Genomic DNA, 5,284 nt, shown 5'->3' with positions numbered 1-5,284 from the left:
CAATCACAATGGCGGGAAATCCACACAAAGGGAGGAAGTCAGGTTCTACAACGAGAGGTGAGTACAAAATAAAACAGGAAGTGCACAATGAAACTAGACATACATTAGTGAAAGTGTTTTATATCAGGAATGTGGATTTCTTTCAACCAAATCATCCAAAAATAACACGGATGATCCCATACAACACTCTTAATGTAAAATTAATGATTACTTTCACTGAATTTTGAATTTTTGGGTGTTTTATGTCTTATAGCATTGGAATTCTTTTTCTTTTTAATGGTTTCCAAACAGGATCCGGACTAAACTCTGACATCTACACATCTGAGATCCACTCAACATCCTCTGATCTTAACTATTAGCCATAATAATTCATAATTTCTCCCTTTTTAACTAAAAACGTATGTATAATTTGACATAAATGAGGTTCGTTGACCATGCATTCCAAGAATAATATCATTAAACCAGCTCAGGCTTTTAAAAAAGGGCCATAAACTGGAAAAAGTGACAAATAAATCCGAAAAAACAACAACAAAAACATTGAAAACAATATAAATTTTCAATTTTGACCTGGAAGGGCAAGGTCATTAGATTAGATTATACTTTATTCATCCCACAACGGGGACCTTTTGTTATTACAGCAGCACCATTTTTGTCAATAACAGCAAAAAAACAAAAACAAAACAAAAACACACAAACAAGTGAGCACACAAGAAATACAGACAAACAATAGACACTGATTATAAGGTAGACTGAGTAAGTAAAATGGCGTCAAATAAAGGTGGTTCATGGTTAACATGTAAACAACACAAGGGTTAATACAACATCCTCTTACAACGTAGGGCTCGGCAATTTGGAGAAAATCAAACATCACGATATTTTGGACCAAATACCTCGACATTTATACCACAACGATATTGCAGAGTTGACTATCGGTGCTTTCAGCGTGAGACACAATGAGATTTTTGATGAATAATCATCAGTAATGTGGATATAAGGACAAAGTGGGTGAAGGCCAATAACAGAACAATGTGGTAAGTTCGGGAAAGGACATCACTTCACCGTAATGCAGCCTTTTATAAACAGGAAACGACACTTACGCCATGTTAGGATATTACGATATCCAAAATCTAACACGATATCTGGTCTCATTGAACATGTGAAATGTTTTTATTTGACTGAATGACTTTCAATTTTGGAAGACCTTATTTATCTGTCATTTTAATTACGTATGCATGCATGAATGCATGTTTATAATTCTTTTATTTGAATGTTGTTTATTTACATGTTCAAATAAACTATTAAACTAAACTAAATATATCACGATGTTGATAAAATATCGATATATTGCCCAGCGATATGGGAACGTTGCCGCTCGGCCCGGTGGGTCCCATACCGACACCAACGGGTCATTTTTTGGGTCAAAAACAGCCTCAGACCAAGCGAGTTAGGAATGAAAACGGGTTGTCAGATGTTTCTTGACACCAAGTCAGGATTACTTCAGACTTGAACCTGGATTCGTCAGATGCTCCACTGTTTTCTGCGTTCAGGCCCTAAACTTTGCCCCAGATCCAGCTGTCTCTTGTTCCTACCAATTACCCAACAGCTCATCCATCTCCATCACACCATAGGCATTCCTCACAACAAGCCCCCGGTTTAAAGGGACATTCTGTGTTGTTCTGTCGCCCCCGCTCCCCGTCCATAACGGGCATCATTATAAGAGCCTATTATGGCGTTGCAGAGGCCGACTCACAGACTAAATGCCTTGTTTCTGTCCGCCATGGGAGCCATCTATAGAGCTGCAACTCTGGCCTTCAACAGAGAGGCCCCTTCATCACACTGCCCTCCTCCTCCTCCTCCTCCTCCTCCTCCTCCTCTCCTCCTCTCATCCTCCTCGCTCTCTTCTCCCTCAGACACAGACAAGCCTTTATCTGCCCATCATGGGCTCGCTCTCGCTTTCTCTTTTTTTCTTCTTCTTCCCCAGCCTGACCCTGTTTTCCACAGCGAACAGGCATGCCGGTTAGGATTCAGAAGGGGGGGGACACACACACACACACACACACACACACACATATACACACACACACACACACACAGGGAAAAGGCTGATTTGGAAAGCCAGCTAAATATTTTATCCATGGCGATGCTATCAGTCTGTCTCGCTTAATACCGATTTTATGTTATCTCTCTCCTAAGTCGTTCCAGCAGAGGTTGTTTTTTTTCCTCCATTTTATTTTCTGATCATCTAATCTCTTCATTTCGGCTGTGGACACATCTAAACTGTGCACCGTGTCGTCTCATTGTCTCTCTGGCTGGGACACGAGACATAGATGTCGGGACTGCAACGTCCAGACGGTTACTATATCAACGGTGTAGCTGCAAAAAACTAATAATCTGATCTTTATGAAGACATTCATGCGGTCTAAAAAGAAAATGAAATGTCAGAAAACTCCATTTCACTTCCACTGTGTGGCCAATCACAGAGGAGTTGAATATCTTAGACCTCTGAGGATGTTGTCTTGGGCTTTTTTGGGAAACACAGATCCACATTTTTCATTTTCGGACATTTTAGAGTCCGAACAACTCGTCCATTCATCCAGTAAACAACCCACACATTGATCGACAACGACCATAGTTGTAGTCCAGCCACAAATCGTCAAATTTAAGAATCTAAAAAACAATCAATTGAGGATCAACAGTCAGACAAAACTGTGTCAAATAATCAGCAAATGATGTCAGTCGGCCAGATGTCAGGCCCGAAAGATTCTCAGAAACGCTGCATTTTCGTGGAAGACCTGTGAACTGAAACAAGTCCCCAAACTATTTGGGGCTCTAGTTACACGATCTAAGTGCAGGTGCGTTCAGGGTCTGTCCAAATCCACTTTCCCTGCTTTAAAGGTCAGTTAAAAGGGTCGGTGTGGCGGGCGCATGGTCCTAAAGAGTTCGTCCTTAGTGTCTTCATTAATGAGAGGTGTGTTTTGGACGTGACATGCAATCAACCAATCAGAGACCCTCTCCCATTCCTTTTAACCCTTGTGTTGTACTATTCCTAATTTCTGCTTTCCCAACTCAAACGTTAGGTATAATTTCCTATAAGTGAGGTTTATTGACCATAAATTCCCCAAAATAACAAAATAACTGTGAAACTAAAGTTAATAAGTTACTGTTACTGCAAGGTGCATTTTGGGCGTGCTGGTGTTACAGGGAGGTGTGTTCAGGTGCATTCTGGGTGTGCTGGTCTTACAGGGAGGTGTGTTCAGGTGCATTTTGGGCGTGCTGGTCTTACAGGGAGGTGTGTTCAGGTGCATTCTGGGCGTGCTGGTCTTACAGGGAGGTGTGTTCAGGTGCATTCTGGGCGTATAGCTATCTTGAGGCAGCGGGAAGTGAGTGAGCCATTGACCAACAAAAACCTCTAAAGTCAGTAACGCAGCATTAATTGTTTTTTTAACAGCGCAGAGCGGCTGTGGCTCAGTGGTCGAGTGGTCGCCTGCCAATTGGAAGACTGGTGGTTTGAGCCCTGGCCCTGCAGTCCCATGTCAAAGTGTCCTTGGGCAAGACACTGAACCCCGAGTTTCCCCCGATGCTACACATCGGTGTGTAAATGTGTGTGAGTGTGTATCTGATCTCGGCCACTTTGTGTTAACGGTTCCTGTACCATGTAAAAGCGCTTTGAGTAGTCATTAAGACTAGAAAAGCACTTTATAAATCCATTTACAAATTAGGGAAACGCACCTAGGCTCGTGCACAGATCACACACACACACACACACACACACACACACAAACAGGGACGTGCAGCAGCCCACACGTGCTATAAGATTACAAACAGAAATACTATGTTGTAGCTTCTCCATTGTAACAGCAATGCTCCAAGGTAGAAACGCACCTGGCTGTTAGAGAATCCCTGCAGGGCTCTATCTTACAGCCGGTGAAGTGTCTTCTAAGACCGTCTAGCGCCCACGTCATTAAGATAGAAAATGCACCTGCTTCCATGGGGGGAGGTGTGTTCAGGTGCATTCTGGGCGTGCTGGTCTTACAGGGAGGTGTGTTCAGGTGCATTCTGGGCGTGCTGGTCTTACAGGGAGGTGTGTTCAGGTGCATTCTGAGCAAGCTGGTCTTATGGGAGATGTTTTTCTGATTGGTTGATGGCATGTTACGCCCAGAACACACCTCCACTCCGGCACACGGACCCTTTTTTCGTCGCCAAACTACCAAAAGTGGATTCTTACGCACCTGCGCCATGTGCTTCACGCCGTGTCCTTAGATCGTTAAAGCAAGGCTTGTAATCTCTAACATTCACAGATAACTCTGTAATAATATTATTATTTTATCACAGAATGCCTTGCCACTTACATTATGATCCTAAATAAGAGTAAGACACTAAGATACTGTGAGATTTTAGCGCTAAATTTACACCAACGGTTCACAGCGTTGGGATTCTTCACTAAATGAAGCGATATGGCTTTAAGAACATCGTCTTAAACTAGACAAGATGTGGCTTCAATGAGTCCTAAACCAATGTTTCCTGATCCCTCCGTCACACAGCGTTGCTGGAGGCAGGTTTCTAAAACATAAACAGGTATATATGTATTTCTTTAAAGCCTTTCAGGCAGCGAGTGGGTTCCCCTTATTCCTCTAACAGCATGAAAAACAACTTGCAAAGACCTGAAATCTCCCGAGATGCAGAATCCATCACAGTGAACCCCATCATGTGAGAATGATGACGCTGTTATGCTGTAGCGGACTCGGGGGTTTCTTTGCCTTCACAACACAATGCTGGATCACAGAATACTTAGATACTGAGTTCAGCACCCGGCCCTGATGGTCTCACAAGTCAACAAACATTAACACACCATGTTTCTGGCGGATTTAGGAACGGCACAAAGATCCCTTCAGGTGGAACCACAAACTGTTATTACACTTTGAAATGAAACTTTAAAGGTCCCATTATGACGGTTTTTAACATTAATATGCGTCCCCCCAGCCTGCCTACGGAGCGAGTGGCTGGAAATGGTGATAGGTGTAAACCGTGCACTCTGTATCCTGCTCTGCCTTTGAGCTCAGATGGGCCTGAGATAGAATCGTGCTCCTTATGACGTCATAAGGGGCAAGGTTACCTCCCCTTTCTCTGCTTTGCCTGCCCATGAGAGAGAGAGAGAGAAATCATGGCTTTCAAATGAGCAAAGTGGCAGTTAGTCAAGGCCACATCCCCAGTATTAGGGGACCACTAAGGTCTATATAAAGAGACTTCAGATACAGTATTAGGGGACCACTAAGGTCTATATAAA

General features: G+C 43.1%; 1 long non-coding RNA gene across 1 annotated transcript in view; it reads left to right on the top strand.

Annotated features, from left to right (window-relative positions):
- LOC117939489 overlaps window positions 1-2,596 on the top strand; it is a 20,742-nt gene extending 18,146 nt beyond the window's left edge. The window contains exon 3 of the long non-coding RNA XR_004655595.1: window positions 2,499-2,596. This is a non-coding gene — a long non-coding RNA (uncharacterized LOC117939489). The remainder of the gene's footprint in view (window positions 1-2,498) is intronic.
- Window positions 2,597-5,284: the final 2,688 nt, after the last annotated feature.

This window comes from Etheostoma cragini, chromosome 3 (assembly GCF_013103735.1).
Source record: "Etheostoma cragini isolate CJK2018 chromosome 3, CSU_Ecrag_1.0, whole genome shotgun sequence".
NCBI classification, from domain to species: domain Eukaryota; kingdom Metazoa; phylum Chordata; class Actinopteri; order Perciformes; family Percidae; genus Etheostoma; species Etheostoma cragini.
Note: the sequence above shows the minus strand (reverse complement) of the source record. Positions and strands in the feature narration are given on the sequence as shown.